The following is a 17,433-nucleotide window of genomic DNA, read 5'->3' as shown; positions in this document are numbered from 1 at the left end:
CATCATTTGCAGGAACATATCGGTGCATAAGGTGGTAATTTCACCAAATAATGCGGACCACATCGCCTAGAGGGCCTCAAGTGATTGGGCGGCCCCTTAGCGGCGGTTTACCATGCCAATGAAAAACAACCCTGGGTTCACAGCCAAACAACCATTTGCATGGGGCTTTAAGGCTATGGGTTATGCTTGACTAGCAATAATGAGGTCAGAGCCCACAGTAAAAAAAAAAAAAAAAGGTTTAAAGGTCATGTGCACCCAAGTGTCACCTGAGCTGGTTAGCAGGCAACATGTTTGTTCCTTAAAGGAATGGAAATCATATAATACAAATAACTAACAAAAGTAATAATAATAAATGGCCAAGGTATTGCTGGAAAGTTAGTCTTAACTAGGCCTTGCACCATAGCAGGTGAGGTATGATTTGACAAACTTCATTGGACATACTTGGAAGGTGAGCTTTGAGGAAGTACTGTGAACACCCCTTGCCGTATTAAGTAAGGGCATGCGGCACATGTTGGTCACTACTTGTAGGACTGAGACACTGAATTGATAACAGCTGAGCAGACCCCCCTTTTGACAAGACAGGTTGACTAAGTTGTCCATGGCTGGACTGAGGTAGACTGTTTGTTTATTACCAATAGCTCCCTGGACGGTAAGCACGGAGGGCACTATGGCTCAAATATTTAAAGTGGGTTTTACCTACAGCGGGCTAGGTTTGCTGTTTCCAAATGAATTCTTCTTGATAACGTTTAAGAGGCCAGCCAACCCAAGCAGAATTCAGAGTATTTTTACCCAAGAGCACCTGAACCTACCATATAGTGCAATAGTTGAGTAGGGGCGACCTTATAATTAGGAGTGTTGCGTAAGGTGATTAAGTATCCTAGTGTCTATCTAGCTTATTTATTTTGACAAATTCAGCTCAGAAGAAAAGCGTAACCGCTTTACAGAGAAATTTTCAGACTCCTGCTTTAACAAGGATAATTTCTATTCAAACTTCTATCCGTGTATTTCTTTGGCAGGGCTACATGTAAACTGCTTTGACTATTAAAACAAAGGGTGCCGGGGCCTACCCTCAAAGAAATGCCATGTGGTGAGGGCTTCGAGTTCTGGTTGAGGCAGGCTTCATGGGTGGTGCTCTGTGCGGCTATCTCAAATAGATGGGTATCCCTGCTGCCTCAGAGACCACTTGATTTTGTGTTCGGTGCCTCTAGGGAACTTCAGGATACTGCTGGCAGTGATGCAAAAAGGGATGGGGCCTTGGTGGAAATTCGCTTTCTCTAGTGAACAAACTGACACTACAGATCAGGGTCTTCATGAAAAAGGACAAGTGTATAAGCACTATGTGGTTTTCCTTTGTAAGAGCGGTAGCTACTGAGAACATGTTATTCTGTCTTTTATCACAGGTGGATCTCTCAGCCTTGACGACCAGGTAACAAAATTGGGGGCTGGGTAGCCCAGACCGTATCAAAACACTCAAGGAGTGATCATTCATTGCTACGTCAAGCTGATTGATGCATGATCTTTGCTGTTCAGTGCAGACAGATCAAAAGATTGCAGCGTCCCAAAGTCAAGTTTGTTCTGGATGGCTAACCCAGATGGGGGCAAAGGGCCATTTGGCATTAACTATTGGGAATGTTTGTTCTAAGAAATGCACTGGTAGACAGGAAGTAGCCGTTGTCTTCAGAACACAAACCTTACATTCAGGCCATCACATGCCTTACATTCATTCCACCACATCCCTTACTTCATTTTATCACATGTCTTACATTAATTCCATCACATTTCCTTACACTGCCAAACAAATTTGAAAAACATGGATGGTAAAATGTTCAGTTGGGGAAATGGTGGTGTGTTGTTTGTTACCCTTTATGCAAATGGCTCCTTCGTCATGTTATAATGGCACCTGGACCATCACCTAAGGTGGATGAGGCAATTCTAACGGGCAGAGATCTGTTAGAATGGAAGTAGTGGCCCCCCGGACCCTGGTATGCACCCACATTGACTATGCACAGCTCCCTTCCTCCAGATGCAATGCATTGTTGATGCTTGTGAAGTCCCTTGAGCTACTGCCCACCCCTTAACCCTGCACATATGACTCTGCGTTGCTCCAGCCTTCTCTTGTAACCAGCACCACTCTTTCGCCCCTGAATCCCACGCTTGTTTTGCACCATTACCCAAAAGGGACATTCATTTTAACATTTATATAGTGAAGAGTTATTCACATAGATAACATTGGTAAGTACACTTGGAAACTCCCTCTGTAGATCTTAGAGCCAAACAATAACTACATGCTTCGGAGAGGTGTCAGGTACAACAATGACTGTCCTTAGATGTATTTCAGGACTTTACATTTGTGATCCGTTACTTAGCTAGTAGCAAGAAACTCACTTGGGTGAAAAAATGTTTTAGCATAGCCAACCTAACATAATACAACATAATAAAACATAACATGATCCTGAAACAGTTGTTGCTTCTGGCAAGCCATTGATCATACGTCAACTATTGGATTGCTTCAATGCCACCGCTGGGGAAAATGTCTGATCCCATTAAGGGTAGCTGGAAGGACTCTTGGCTGGATGGTGCAACAATATCCAACTGTACATCAAGTGCATACAAATCAATCTTTTCCACAAGCGTGCATATATTTATTAATTATGCCTGTTTAAACTTCAATGGCTATGATCAGCTCATAACAAATATTAAGATATATTTATTACCTTTCTTCAATCAGAAATCATCTGGCGCCAATGACGACACTTAACTCATTCATTGATGCGGTCTGGTATCAGGACCTAAAATAAAGAGACACGAATAGTTAGGTCTTTCCATAATTGTCAGGAAATCTACCAACACATTTTCACTCAAACCCTCTACAGCGCATGGCCTCGTTTTAAGCCAAGCAACAATATTTTGATTTCAGACAGATGTCTTGTGCATGAAACCGGATTCTCTAGAATTCCAGAGGTGATGGAAAAGATACAACGCGTTGTTTGATCCTGAAGACACACAAGGCTGATGACCCCTTGTCCCTTCCTTCACCCTTCAATTGCCTTCTGTCTGCTTACTGATTACTTTCATAACCTGCTGATGGGTGCATAAGCAAGGGTAAGCCATGGGTACATCCAAGATGAAATAATTCACAAAGACATTTTAAAGATCTCCCATAGTCATCTAATTAAATAATTTAGATTACTATTTATAATGATCCGGACTTTTTATTTCTCGACTTTCGTTGTTCCAATATGTGACAGAACATATGGAATAACATCAAATGCATTTAAAAATTTCAATAAATTGCTTATTCCTCACATGAAAGCACCACATGCCAGCCTTATTTAAAAGCCGGCCTTGGAAGAAAAGCCCTACAAAATGTTATGAGAGTGAGGCTCTTAACCCTGCCAATACAAGACTACAGAGCCCACTGGAAAAACTGGTCACCAAGCGGCTCCGGCTGTTGCCTGTGTCAATATCATATAGAATCCGCAGAGCATGTCATTTGTTGTTGCCCAGTCCTGCTTTCTCCAAGGCGCTTGTACCTAAGAACCATGTTCATACAACATAGCGTGAGATCATGTAAGGAGGCCTTAAGGCATATTTACACCACTATTATCCCGATGGAACTGGCACTAATCGGGAAGTTTTACGCAGCTGCTGAAATGCTCATACGAACAGCCAGAGAAGAGTTAGCTGAATAATCCATGTCCAAGCACTTCCGATAATTGTACTTTGCACACTCCATACGCTCAAATTTTTGCATATGCAGCTACTAAATGGACTGTGTTTAATCATTGTATAGTATCTCTGCTTTTTACACATGTCCTTTTAATCAGATCTTATGTTTATAACTTGCACTTTTGTTGCTTCCTTTGTAAAAGATTTAAATAATCATACCAAGCACCTTCGATAATTGTACTTTGCACACCCCATACGCTAAATTCTGCATATGCTGCTACTAAATGGATTGTGTTTAATCACTGTTTAGCATTTCTGCTTTTTACATATGTCTTTTTAAATCAGATCCGATGCTTTTAACTTGCACTTTTGTTGCTTCCTTTGTAAAATATTTTAAATAATCATACAATAAAGGTCTTCTCTATTCCTCATTTTCTAGATAATGATATTTGATTAAAAGTGTTTTGAAGAATCTGTGAAAGAAATTCAACTTCATGAGGCAAGACTCTATGCACCTAAATATCGACGCAGACTTCGAAGCACATTAAGACCGCCACGGGCATTTAATATGCACATTCTGATCTGGTCACTCATTTGCTCAATAGTTATTGAGCCTTGACATCAGCTGTGTGCTTTTTAGAATAGCAAAAGTGTGTCCAAATTAAAAAAACACAACCTCCTTAGGGAGTAACATAATATTTACAAAATGCCCTGTTTTTTCTACAGTGCTACAGTATATACTACAATTCCATAGTACTGCAAATGAAAGCTATTATAATTCCATAAGTTAAAAGGTAGGCAATTTATTGACCTCAGAAGTATGAAAAGCTGAACTAGTCCTGCCTGAATTCAACCTACAACCTTTATATGTACTGAGGGCACAATGGTATGTTTTTCCTCCTGGAGTGTAGGTTTAATTTTGCTGTGAGTATAGAGAAGGTGATGAGGATTGCAGCTCTACGTCTGAGTTCTTAGACATCTGCAGTCATTCTCTGGGTTAACTTCAGAATTTAAAGTCAGTAGAAGAAAACAACATATCCAAAACATGAATTTTTAAGAGTGATGTCCTCTTATTGGAAATTTATTGCTAGTGAATGACAACTGTCTGTTGGCTGTGGACGTTTTGGGACCAGGAAGCTTTGTAGATGTGGTTGGGTTTGAGGTAACATACCAGTAGTTAGTGGCGGGACGTGGTTAAAGGCGCGATAGTCTCAGGCACTCCAGAGTTACGGGGGCATTTGTTCATAGGAAGATAGAACGCGGACAGGGAGGACCATCTGTATGAAGTGGCCAGCGGGGAATATGTAAGTATGTGAGGTGGTTAGCGACTAATATATTGGTGTGGAAGAAAGGGTCAGAGGGCTTGAGGGGTTTGAGGAAGTCAGCTGAAAAACCCAGAACAGCTGAAATAAAGTTAATGAGCTTATGGGAACACTATGCCAGATGTTAAATTTTCTATATGGCTTTTTAGCAGGGCTCTTTTAGAAGTCTGGAGTTCTTCATAAAATACAGGTTGAATGATACATTGATATAGGGGTGATGGGAAAGATTATAGCATTTGACACATATTTTGAGGTGAGCAGGCAGTAGGTTGACAGACAAGAAGCTGGGATGAGGGAAAGCGGAGCAGACTGATGCAAGAGTGACGTAGGCTACGGTCATACAGGACGGAGCGAATGATCATGTGCATGCCAGCCATACCAGAGAGTAGACATGGGGCCTAAGGTGGACTGTCGATGATGCAGTGCCATTGTGACAAGATTGTGGATGTCTGAGCCTACAAGAGGGATCATTGGAGTGCCTCAGGGGTTGAGGAACCTAAGGTGTGCACATGCGACATATCAGCGTACGTTTTACCACATGCCCCATAGTGTACTCTTTCACGCTTTGCTTTGAACTTATAGCACAATACACAGTGACAGATGCCAATCTATCCTTGTGAGGTCTTAACTGGAGAACAATCGACAGACTGGAAGGAAAGGTGCACTATGGTGATTGTGGAATATTATGAGGACACGAGAAATGCGCACACAGGTATGAAGTACAGATGCACACGTGTAACGGACTCTAAATCCCTGGCATATTGTGTACATGATTTGTGAACAAATGCTGCATTGTTGTGAGCACATCACAACTGAACGCAGCGCAATGGCTTTACTCAGCTGCCGGCGTAAATTATTCACACTGATTAAAGTAACAGGCTATGAAACCTGAGACTCCCTCAGATGACAACTAAAGCTGTCACAATTCAGTGTTTCTGCTGCATAATTTATCACCATATGCAAGACAACCACTTACAGGTTCAATTTGTGCACTGTAGGATTCTCACAGAGTGTTATAAATGAGGTCTTTAAAATATCTGTCAAGGATAAGCTTTTTGTTAAGTGCTGTGGTGATATTTTGATAAAATTCACAAAATCCACACGACTTATTATAAAACAATTACTATTTCAAAAAGTTATTAAAAAAGAAAGTGAATCTGCGCAAGTGAAATACAATTATAGGCGATTATCGTTTTGACAACAAAACGAAAAACACAAAAAAGCTCCCATCATGAAAATCAATGTCTTTTTCGATTTGTACATAAAACGCAGGCCAGCAAGGGTAAACTTTAGATTTTTTCGCAGATTCGCCTTTCAAAAGCTCTCTTGCAAAGCACAGAGACTCGTCTTTCTACCTTCTTTCTAGTGAAGGTGCCCCTTTGAGCAGAGATAATATGGCAGCCTGTTTTGCTGTAATGTATGATTTCCATGAAGTGATGCAGTTTATATGTCTACGAAATTATATAAATCAGTCTTGTTTTTTATTTCACAACGGTTTCAAAGGAAATAGGTCAACAGAATGACGTCAGACAGTACTGTGGACTGAAGCTCCTCTTGATGGATAAAAGGTACAGAGCAAAAGTCATCAAGGACGGCCCCATGACGACATCTTAGGGTTCTGGTCGAAATCACTTGACTTTTAGCCTGGGGTTTGCTATGTCTCGAAGGACCCTACAAAGTCATCATAGGACTGTAATACACAATAACCCAATATGTGCCCTCCATTAATACACAAGGTGACAACTCTGCCACAAAGCATGGTGTTACAAGAGTTGACTAAAGGTCATATCGCTCGTTGGGTGACATTAGAGGGAACTGCAACTTGCTACTCCCCTGCCATGGGAACCTGGGTCGGTTTCACAGAAGGGAAGGTGGCCCCTTAAGGAGCGGATTTTGCTAAACAGCCCTTCCGATGGGTTGCATCATTTCAAAGATGAGAAATAAGAAAGTATATATTAACCAGTTTGGGAAAGTAACTGCATCTTTTTGAAGACAAAAGCCACATGTACTATAAGCAATTACATAGCATATTATCAAAATGTGTAAAAATGCAATAATTGGGACCAACCAGTCTTTTGATTATAGAATATATTAATCATGGCATGCTCTCAAAGATTGATCCTTCAGGTGGGCCAAGTCAGCTCCAAGATAGAGATTACGATCATAAACTAGCTCGGCTGAGGATGCACCGGCATAGACTTATACATGGTAAGTAGGGCCGGGTTAGGCAGGTGGAATCCCATGGGGTCCTCCCTATACTACTGCGCGAGGCAAATCGCCAGCAGCAAAGGGTCAGTTTCTACTGTTTTTTGATTGAAGCCACATCCTTCTGCGATCCAGTGAACAAAAAGATGTCACTCAGAGGCGTAGCTAGAGCTTTGCCGCCCGGGGCAATCCCTGTGTTTGCCGCCCAGTGACGGCCGGAGCAGGTAAGTCAGCTGCTATTAACAGACGACGATTGGGCGGGGCGCGGACGACAGACGATGACGAGCAGGGGTGGGACGACAGACGGTGAGTGAAAATAAAAAAAGAAAACTTACCTTGCACTCACTCTATCAACCACCCTAGCTACGACACTGGTCACACTATAACATACTCTTTCACACAGTTAGCTTGTTGCGGATCCTGTGAGTGTGGAGATCCCTGGCATTTCATAAATTTTATTAAATATATATATTTTTTTTCTAAAAGAACCAATTATGGAATGCTAATAAATTCATGAAAAAAACAAGCTTATTTCTCAATCCTATGTATGTAGTGCTATTGTCAACATGTTTGAATATTAGGGTTAACTGTACTAGATCTATAAAGAAATAAGAAATAGTCTACACAGCTGAATGGTTCCTTGCATAAAGGCACCCTTGTCAGACTCATTTAGAGACTGCAAAAAGGTAAGGAAAATAGGAGAAAAACAATAGTGCAGGGATTGTGTGATGGAACTGCAAACAAGGCGCATTCGCGACTTCCTGCCTCCTGCTGGGTTTAGAATAGCTTTCTCTTATGCCCTTGCCATGCATATATCTTACACCTCTGCTGAGGTGGCGGGTTTTTCCATTAGCCTGCAGCTGCGGAGGGATCCAACTCAATTCAGTGCAGGAAGATCACTGTCACAGCATCCACACTGCGCCCGCCACTCAAGCTGTGAGCGCATCTTTTTCTACTGTTCATTTTGTGTAGTATCGTTGCCTTCCAAGTATGGTAAACACGGCCTTTCCCTTACCACCACTAACAGCAACTGTGATATAAAATCAACGTAAAACCTCTTTTATGATTATAAGTTTTTTTAACTTAAAACCTACTTCAAAATTAATTAACATACCACTGTTAATTTTCCTTTTCTGCAGTAAGCAGAAGCAATACATAAGTATTTACAATAACTGAATTGCTCTTGTCTTTATAAATATATTTTACTTCAAAAATGTAATACTCCTTTGAAAACCTCTAACAGCAACTCTCAGCACCGCAGACAGGTGGACTATGAACGGAAACTGTGGCGCCAGGCCCGCAGACCGGGAGGAGGGAGGGGGGGATGCTGAGGGAGGGAAGGGAGGCAGACAGGCAGCTGATACAAATGTGTGGGGAGGAGGAGGAGGCGTGACAAGTGTTGGGGCTGCATGCACAGGACGCAGGGCCATGCGCAGTACATGTTCCCGCACCTCCAGCATTAGTTGTATAAAACATCTGCTGAATATGTGCATCAACCCGCGGTCCTTACCACGGCAACATACTGCATGGAAGAGAAATAATGTAAATATCTGGAAGCATTAAGATCTCCTATCACCTCTCCTGCAGAATCAGATACATTGCATGAGAGGCTGATGCAAAAACTGCAATTTGGCCTTGTAAAATTACCCTTCTGGTAACTAGCCCCTTGTGATATTTAAGAACTTTGTTTTGTTTTTTTAAATCATCTTTTTCCATCTACCTGCTACACAAGATACAACACCTTGACCCCCTCCCCCCAACCTTCAGCAGGCAGCGGTTTTCCCTGAAGCTCTATATATATCCCTGTGGGCACCACGCTCCCACACAATGGGATGACGTGCTCCCGTTGTTACGTAAAGTGCTCCGTTGGCCTTCAGGTTTAAGTCCATTCTAAAGAAACTTCCTTATACAATAAACACATATATATGGTGATCACAACAGGGTTAAGTGCCTCAGTTTCCACACATCAGTGGGTGAGGTTAGAAACTGAAAAGTCATGCTAAATTTCTAGACTCACCAGAAAATACATTTAGCCTCTACTCATTGGTTTATTAGATCATTTTGTTAAAGCCATTCAGATATTTTCTTGTCTATTCTTTTGTATTGTGACAACAGGCAATGTTCTTCGTACACGCCTTGTCTATTCAGGAATGGGGCATGGTTGGTGCGCAACACAGCAAGGCCACTAAATGGAAGGCTTGCAGCTCACCTGACGACTGTGGTCAGAGAGACTCATATAAAGAGAAGACTGAGTTCTGCAAGAAATTATATTCAGCTGGGATCATGCTCTTGGTTGGTGAATGCTCTAAGTGGGCGGGACCTGCCAGGACTGAGCTCTGGCAAAGCGAAAAGCGGACATTGAATGAGGGCCATAGAGAGCCCTTTTTATCTGTACACAACTGGCTGAAGTAAACAAGTCTAGGCAAAGCCAATAGGTCTCGCATGCATTTGAGTTCTGAATAAACTATTTAAAAAAACGCTTGCTGCAGTAAAAAACAATATATATCTATATATAGTTTGTGGTATACAATGCAGTTATGAGATAAAGGACCGAATATATGTTGAGTCCATGCATTTTTGAGATTCAAATTCGTCCCTCGTTCATTACACAAACAACAATTCCATAGGAAGCAAAATCACACCAGACAGCCAACAGAATGAGGTGAGACAAATACTCCTCTGCCTGAAGTCAAAGCCGACACTATGTGATTTTACTTAATTGATAACAGTAGGTCAACAGACAGGCGCACTGTCAAGCCAGACCTACACCTGTCTGCCTGTCACATGCAGGAGCTGCAAAGCAATGTCAACAGAAGTCCCTTGGTGACAGACACGATGGATAACAGAGCCAGACTGGGAAGCACAAGCAGCCCTGGAAAATGTTCTCGAATATACGACGTTACTTCGCATGTGTTTAGTACGCATGCCATTACTACGCGGTCGTTAGTACGACCGCGTTTTTAGTTCGCATTCCTTTCCTACGCAATTCGGAACAACGAATTGCAGTAGGGGGTGCTGGATGTTGGAATAGTATAATTTACTATTCCAACTCCAGTCTATGCGGACACTAGGGAAGGTGTTGGATTTTAAATCCAACACCTTCCCCCCCCTAACGCAAGTCACTGTTCCAACTTGCGTAGTAAAGGTTTTCTAAGTAACAACGCGTGCGTACTAACGTCCGCGTAGTAATGGCATGCGAAGTAACGCATGCTAAGTAAACACCGTTTACCAATGTTCTCCTATCTCTCTCTCTCTTAGCGGTCCCACAGTGCACTCTGTAAATTAACCTGCATAGAAGGAGAATGTGGCAGAGGTGCCAGCAGCACTATGCCTTAAAAAAAACAAGCAGCAGTGGCTCCAGTCCCACAGGAAAATAACCATTTTAACAAACAGGCGGACCGACTATTGTGGATATTGAGTATTGACACCATTGGTGTCCTAGGGCATAAGATGCTATTATATTCTAATTGAATAACCGAGTTATTGCTAATTACCTTTAAATGTACCTTGTCAAGTGTTCTACTTGTGATTGGACCAAGGTGATAGTGCTACATAAACTATTACATAAATAGCTTATTGCCTGCTGATTCTAATTATTCTTCGTCCAGAAAGACTCTTAAGAATGTACACAGCATTCTATTTCACATGTATGAATTAGGATGCGCCCTTATCTACACAAGCCAGACCTCTTGTGGATGTTTCTTAGATAATCTTCTTGGCCACCACCTTTTTCAAGCCACTTAAGGCAGTGATGCCCTGGCAGAAATGTGCAGCATGAGGTACCAACCTTCATGTATCAACTAAGTCAGAAAATTAGAGCTGCCAATATGTCAGTCAAGGCAAATTAACTTTTCCTGCTGATGGTTGAAGTCCTGACTATTTTTAAAAGTCAAATGATTTTTTGGTCTGGTGTTAGCCAAGACCTTTCATATGACTAAATGTATATGTATAATATACTTACTTAAAGTGGCTTTCAGCCATCCTCTTCATCCATTGGTGTGTTTTTGCAGCTTACATATTTTTATCCCATCTACTGAAGTATACAGCATGGGGCAATGGGTCAGACCACTTCAGTCGCTGGTTAACTTCACATGAGTGATGGCGTTCAGCTCTTTCACAAGAAGCGCATCTGCCCTCAAAACAGTTCCCTTCAGTGCCTGGAACTCCTTTGGCAATGTGTGATTATTGAGACCCCAATTAATATTTTGGGATTTAGTACTGGACAACTCCACTAACAATTAAGTTTTACAAAAATACTGACAAAACAAAAGAAACAAAAAGCTGGCAGCCAATGCCCGACATATTAGCATTGCCAATGTTTGTTTAACTTTGTCTGAATAAACATACAAGACTCCCAAAGCATGGTATTGGGAGATGAAATCTCGGTGGCATACTCTCGAAGTCTCTGAGTGGAATTTCAAAGTATTTAAATGTATTTTATCAATTCACTGAAGTGTCTTCTCTCACTGCACATATGCAAGAAGCTTTGATGAGGCTAATAGGTCTGGCTTGCATTTTAAGTACTGAATAAACTATTTTAAAACGCCTGCGGTTGTGAAAACACAAAACAAAAAAATGATTTACTTTAACCAGTGTATTGAAGAGATAAATAATGTTTTGTCTGATGATTCAGTGTACAGTTCAGATATTAAATAGTCCTTTGTGCATTGCAATGCAAGCACACCACAGGAGGTGGAATGATACATCAAAGAGCTTAGTGAGGTGAGAGAGAAAAAAGTCTCTGGGAGATGCCAAAGCCAGTTCCGTGTAACTTTTAAAGAATTGGTCAGCAGACAGTTACACTACCAAGCCAGACCTAACTAGAGTAAGCCACTTGGAACCATGGCCACCCGCAGATAGGCCCTTAGTGCTTGTGATAAAGAACAGGCATTGGCATAGCCGATAGGTGTCGCCTTTGGGACCTTATAGGTTTTTAGCCATGCAGCACATTATCCTGGTTGCTACATCATCTACTATTCTTTAACGTGGACGCTTTGACACTAATAGGCACATTAAAGCACTGCATTGAGCAGTCCTTTTTTAGAGTGTTATTTTTGCACAACCTATAGTCTGAACTCGCATATCTGGAAATGTTTTCAAATAAAATGTGCAAGACTTGGACAATACCGATGGCTTGGCTAGTCGGGAGCAATAAGGATCATCCTTGTATTACGTTGTAACTACTTGATGATTACTTTAGGAAGGACAAGGAAAGGAGAAAAGGCAGAGATATGATCCTGACCAGCCAATGAAATAACCCATTCGCCTTCAAGTTGGCTCTTAACCCTGGACACACATTCTCTGCATTTATCAATGCCAAGCATCCACTTGTTCGTGCGCTTCATGGTTGATGCCTACTCAAACATCTGCCATGCTCTTCTGCATGACCATCTCATGAACTGGTGTGATAATACCAACCCAAAACGTTTTGAGCCTCCCATATGAGTTTTGAATATCGTTCTCCTTATTCTACGCAGATACTACATCACCGCTGTGTTTATCACCTGGATCAGCACAGAGCTATTAGGTCTGCATGGCGTGGAGGACTTCAGAGCTAACTGGACTGCAAGCAGCTCCAGAATATTTGAATGATACAGTGGCATTGTCAGCTGACTGACATCTAATCTGCAAAGATATTTGTGCACTTATTTCTAACCTGATATTGCCCAAGGCTACATAAATATGTTACTATAGCTCTTGTTATCCCTACGATCACTCTTTTCGCTACAACTACCTGCTAACCGACTGTTACAGTCGAAAGATGCAACATGACAGGAAATTCCCAGAGTCCATCGGCACTTGATGGTTTGCCATTTAAGGACAGCAGGCATGACAATGGAGTCTAGGGAATGAACGTGGAATGTGCCTTCCACTTTCTACACAGAAACTATGCCGGACATTCCTCGGTATTAGTGCAAATTTCCCTGGAGAGGATTCTTTCAAGTGCGCCATTTCCATTCCTGAATATTTGTTGCAAAAAAATGTAAACCTACACAAACGCCAAACAAATAACTTGAAGATCCGTATGCGACGCGAAGACAGAAATCCAGCTTAGAAAATAAACTCACCTGTTGAATGGATAAAGATGTCATTCCTATCCCCTCTGCATTGTAATACAGTGAAATCTGGAAATAATTCCCTTCCTTCAAGGACAGAAAAGGAGATTACCTATTTTCTTAGCCACTGAATTCTATTTTATATGAAACAAACAGACCAATACATGTGTCAAAGCAAATCTGCAATTTAACAAATCAAGGAGAAAGAGGGCAAATTAGCATGTGTGTGTGTGAATGTGTGCGCATTGAAGGTTTCAAATGTATGCTTTACAGATATCACGCAGATGGTTACAGTGAGAAGATAACACACTGTGCTATATTACTAGCATATGATTGTGTGCCCTGCACGAAATAAATACATTAATCCACTGAACCATCTTACACAGATTTGCACATCACAAGCGATGTCCTGGAGACAACACTTAAATGCTCTAAGTTATTATGATTTTAAGCTGTGAGCAGTTTACCCACAACCATCCGTAGGAAGTATTTAACCAGTTAAGCTATCTTGACAATATTCTAGCATAATCTTTCCCGTATACAAAATGACCTCAGAGGCTGCTGTATTAACCCTACACTGTACTACCCTTAAATAGTGGTCTTGTGTGTTTAGAACGATTACAAATAAAAACAGCATGCCTTTACTATGGCCCTTCTTCTTGATATCAAAGTCTTCAGGAGTTTTTTTAAAATACTGAATATGTAATGGCAGTTAATAGGAGTGCTAACACTGCTTCTCGTGCAGTGGCCTAGCAAGGGGTGTGTGCGGTCCGGTCCAGGTGCCACGAGTTCCGGAATCGCAGAACTCCCCCCCTCCCCCGCTCTTACATGCAGCTGTGGGTGGCAAACTCAGGGGCTGCCATGGGCGGCAAAAGGTCTTGCTACACCACCGTTCCCGTGATTAAGTACCCCACTCCCCATATCAGCACCTAAAGGCAACTTCTTGGGAGTACTTTATTACTCTATTCCTCCTTGGATGATTACCTGCAAAACCTCCTGAATTAAAATTAGAAGAATTCCAAATGTGAGCCTTACCTTCCGTCCCTGGGCAGAAGACCTCAAATAGCCAACTACCTCTCCCTTCCGTCTAAAGATAAACAACTTAAATGAGAGAACAATCCAAGCCCAAGTAGTCATAATCTACTAAAAGAAACCCAACCATGATAACGAAACAGAGACAACAATTATTTAATAACAAGCAAAGGTTAGGGGTAGTAAGAACGGGACAGTACATGGAGAAATGGTGGGTGGGAGCGGAAAGCAGTAACACTGGTTGCAAACATCAGCTGCGGGTGTTTGCCGAGAGCACGAGATACAGCCGTAAATACTAAACAAGATAATTGCAAAGAGTGTGAAACGAGCCGCACCGTGCCACCCAAAGAAAAAAAGAGTGCTCATTGAGTATCATAAATAATAGTAAGAGTACATGTAACAGGGGCAGTCCTCATGGGAGGTTACAAAACACCAATAGGAGGGTCTATTAGGCACATTCACCAAACAAAAGCAGGCATTACAAAGGGCAATAACAGGAACAAATAAAAAAGATAGGAGGTGCTCAAAGCCCACATTGTAGATACAGCATGTCTCGAAGAAACAGCACATGCTCTGCCTAGGAGAGACCTAAAAATGCTTAATTACAAACAACCACTGGAACTCTCAATAGGGAAAATCACACCGTGTTGCTACTTTGATATCCAGGATGTGCTAGTTGCCTGTGAAAAGTTTGCAGTTGCTGTTGAGATTATTTCCTAGTTACACAATCTCTTTCTTAATGCCTGTACTCTTTTTCATTGCCACTACTACTAAATACAGCCCTTTACGCTTCCCTGCATCATCAACATTTAACTCACATTCTTCCACCTCTGCGCTTCCTCTTCGTCCTGTCAATTACAGAAAGGTAAGGCCATTTTCAAAAGCATTACAAAGAAGTGCTCAGCTTTTGCGTAGCTACGGCTCAGAGGGGATGTCACCACACAAACTCAGTAGTTGAATCTGACTGAGCGGATATCACAGCGGTGTTTGTAGAATAAAGCAGGTGTATTCTTTTTCAGCTGTCAGGCTCAAAGGTGCCTTCCACTGGTGGGGAGGGATAATATGAAGGGCAGAGTCTACTGTCATTTCACATTTTATTTCTCCACTTCATTCCTTCAAGCTACTAGATTCCTGCAGGAAAGGAGCTGGCGGAAGCACTTCTCTGCCATCTATGCTGTTACTTCTGCAGCTAGGGTTACCGGAAAGCTCTATGTGACCAGGGCACAAAGACTCCTGTCCTTTTGCAAATCATTGTTTTCAGGTGTGTTAGTCTACTTGGTACAGCTAAGGGGAAGAAAGACTACACTGACTTGCTAAACGAAAGCCCGCCACTGGAATCTAGGTGTTTCAGTGAAATGGAGTCACCTGGTAACCCTATAAGCAGAACATATTTCTTTTTTACCTTCATTTCCCAGGGTCAACACCCACATCACCAACCACATAGTTCCATCTACACCATGCACCCCCAATACACTAATCTCCCACCTACCACTTACACCCTGAACAATACACCATCTACCCTCTGCACTACCCATACTCTACACCATAGCCTACAACTCCTACAACCTAATACATCTCACTTCCTTCGCTTCATTACCAAGGATGCTGTAACCCATTAGGAACAGGCAGCAGTCCTTCCAGAGCTATGTGCCATTACTACCTGAGCCCATGTTGCTGCCTCCCCTTTACTCAATCAGGCAGACACTATGTCCACTACCACCACGCCTTAAACCACCAACAATCTACACATTACACTATTGTTTTATACATGACAACCTACATCTTGTACCGTCCACAACTCATCTACTAAACCCTATTAAACAGTATACACCATCTGCTGTGTATACCACCACCTGCACCCTAGAGTTTAGTCCACAACTAGGCCCTCCACCACCATCTTATTCCATCACCTGCACTGTGCACCACCTATGTTACCAGATACACCCACATGTCGATATACACTTCATTTTATACTACTGAATAACATCCCTTACGCAGAAAAACACGCTACGTCACCTAAATCCTACAAACCTTATGCAATACGCCACACCATGCTTACCAACTACATTCTCCAACACTTTTACAGCATCTCTACCCTAAATCACTACCACCAGAACCTACCGTTTACTCATGATTTGTACTTGTGAAGTGCACTTTAGCCCTTGGGACATCTTGCCACTGAATAACAGATGTTTAATTTTATCCAAACCAATAGTACTCATTTTATTTAAAGTCTGAGTTGACCCACAGGAATCTGAACCTGCAACCAGGTGAAAAACGGAATCCTTGAGTGAATACCTTAGTCTACTGAGCCCCCAGACCCAGCCGCTACTACAACACCACCTGCACTCTAGATAACACAACATCTATACCATATGAAAAATAAAACTTCCTGTTCTTCCCACAGCAGTTCCTTGCCATTTAAATCAAAGAGCCTTCACAATTGGAAAGACATTGAAACACATGACCCTTGGGTTCACCCAGAGGGAAAAATGAGTCTTCCTTTGAATTCCTACCTCGGCACCTTGGTTTCAGGAATCACAAACATGACAAGCGTGCAGGTCGTTTTCAGGTGCAGGACAGAGCCCTGGCTTTTCTGTATGCTAAGCAATGAATGCATGAATCTTATTCAACTAAAAGTAAAATGCACATGGTCCCTTAAAAAAAAATAAGTGTAGAGCTTTGTTCTGTACTAAATAAAACCATTTCAGTAGTGTGCACTGAGAGTCAGTACAGCGTAGTGGAGTTTTAACTTTGCCATTGCCGGTCCCAAGCCCTGCAGCGAAAGGACGGGAGTTGTGTGGGGCTACCTACCTCACCATATTAAAAAAATCCTAGCTACAGAAACGTCGATCAAAAGACATCCCGGCCTTAGGGAGAAGGAATCTCCTTCACGGAGAGCATGGATGCCTTGTGGTGAAAGCCAGAGTACCCTGGAAGCCACCAAGCCGATCCACCTGATTTTGACCAAGACCATCTCCATCGGGACCATGTACGAGATAGGCAAGATAGCCCAAGTGGCATTGGAGATTAAAAAATACAACCTTGCCCTGCTTGGCATCAGCGAGACCAGATGGACACAGTCCAGACAAAGAAGACTGGGTCCAGGAAGAATGCTGCTGTATTCTAGACACGAGGAAGAGAACGCC

At 42.1% G+C, this 17,433-nt stretch overlaps 1 protein-coding gene across 1 annotated transcript in view; it reads right to left on the bottom strand.

Annotated features, from left to right (window-relative positions):
- PIP5K1B (phosphatidylinositol-4-phosphate 5-kinase type 1 beta) overlaps positions 1-17,433 on the bottom strand; it is a 381,348-nt gene that overhangs the window by 260,321 nt on the left and 103,594 nt on the right. The window contains exon 2 of the mRNA XM_085632982.1: positions 2,715-2,789. The gene's annotated coding sequence lies outside the window, so the exon portion shown is untranslated. The remainder of the gene's footprint in view (positions 1-2,714; positions 2,790-17,433) is intronic.

Source organism: Triturus cristatus, chromosome 2_1 (genome assembly GCF_964204655.1).
Source record: "Triturus cristatus chromosome 2_1, aTriCri1.1, whole genome shotgun sequence".
Taxonomy (NCBI): Eukaryota; Metazoa; Chordata; class Amphibia; order Caudata; family Salamandridae; genus Triturus; species Triturus cristatus.
This window is presented reverse-complemented; position numbering and strand designations above follow the sequence as displayed.